This window comes from Xyrauchen texanus, chromosome 31, assembly GCF_025860055.1.
Source record: "Xyrauchen texanus isolate HMW12.3.18 chromosome 31, RBS_HiC_50CHRs, whole genome shotgun sequence".
In the NCBI taxonomy this organism is placed as follows: domain Eukaryota; kingdom Metazoa; phylum Chordata; class Actinopteri; order Cypriniformes; family Catostomidae; genus Xyrauchen; species Xyrauchen texanus.
Window position 1 is genome coordinate 8,836,658 of NC_068306.1, and position 1,944 is coordinate 8,838,601.

Genomic DNA, 1,944 nt, shown 5'->3' on the forward strand with positions numbered 1-1,944 from the left:
TCTACTATTCTATTCTATTCTATTCTATTCTATTCTATTCTATTCTATTCTACTATTCTATTCTATTATATTCTACTATTCTATTCTATTATATTCTATTATATTCTTTTCTACTATTCTATTCTATTCTATTCTATTCTATTCTATTCTATTCTATTCCATTCTATTCTATTCTATTCTACTATTCTATTCTATTATATTCTACTATTCTATTCTATTATATTCTATTATATTCTTTTCTACTATTCTATTCTATTCTATTCTATTCTACTATTCTATTCTATTCTATTCTATTCTACTATTCTATTCTATTCTATTCTATTCTACTATTCTATTCTATTCTATTCTACTATTCTATTCTATTCTATTCTATTCTATTCTACTATTCTATTCTGCATCTCAATGCAGGTAAATACATGCAGTCAAAAACAAACATTTATGCTTTATCTAATAGGCTATTTTCACATTTAGAAATACTTTGCATTATTTATTTCATTTAACAATAGATGCATATTTTATTAATAAATGACACCATTGTAAATAATCACTTTTATATTCATTCTGTGTTTATCCAATTATGGTCATATAACAGTAGGGCATTAATATCTTATATTCACTGCATTACTCTCTGTATTTGTTTGTCTATGGTTCATTATTAGGCCTACTTCTGATGGCTCGAGTGCTATAATGCTTCAGATAAATTAAAATAATTTAAAAATGTGCCCAACAAGCACAAAACATTAATGATGCTTGCCTGTTTTTTTTTTTTTTATCAAACTAATCTAAATGCCCATTTACTTCCATCAGGTTGGCAACATTCACTTATCAATTTAATTTGTTAAACGGAAAACCACACAATTGCTCAATTTGGATGAGTTTCCCAAAATAAATTTCACTGCATCCCTGAACAATCAATAAAACTGCTGTTAAATAATGGGGTTTATAGGTACTACATTTGTTCACTAATAAACTTTTCTGGATATTTTGTTGCTTTATAACAGAAAATAATTCCTTTTTTGCTAACCTCTGTATAGTAACATTACACACACACACACACACACACACACACACACACACACACACACACACACACACACACACACACACACACACACACACACACACACACACACACACAGGGTTGGGGAGTAACGGAATACATGTAAAGGGATTACGTATTTAAAATACAAAATATAACTGTATTCCACTACAGTTACAATTTAAATAATTGGTATTTACAATACATTTACATTCAAAATGTATTTTGATTACAGAATAGATTACTTTGCATTTTATTGTCATTTGTTTCATTTAATATTTAGTTCTTTCAGATGGAAAAATTAATACATGTAAGTGATGTGATCCAAAGTGCATTTCAACAGTGGTGAAACACTTTCTGATGTTGTGTTACATTCATACGAGCAGACAGAGAAGCATGTTTGAAGTATGTTTGGAGCAGAAGATAGAAATAAACCTTGTGTAAATTGTTAGCTTTATGCTAAGTTGCACATGTTACCAGGCACGATCATATTTTTTGTATTAAGAAAATTAATGTTGGATCATAATTTCTTTTTTTCCTAGTAAAACCTTTGATATTAGGGCAATATTTTTATTTTTGATTAAAAAAAAAGTATTGTTTTCTGTAAAAATATATATAAAAAAATCCTTAAAACAAGATCAATTTGATTTATTTAGAGTTTCTAACTGACGTAACGTTGACGTTAGTAATCTAACGGAATACGTTACAAATGACATTTTACAGCATGTATTCTGTAATCTGTATGGAATACATTTCAAACGTAACCGCTCCCTTTTGTGTCAGGCGACTTCTACGCCACTACGTCTTCGCTGTAAATGGAAATGTAGTCCACAGCTCCACAGATTGACAGCCATAGACGCACCCAAAAAACTACGACTCCCATAATGCCTCAATGCCGTAGTATC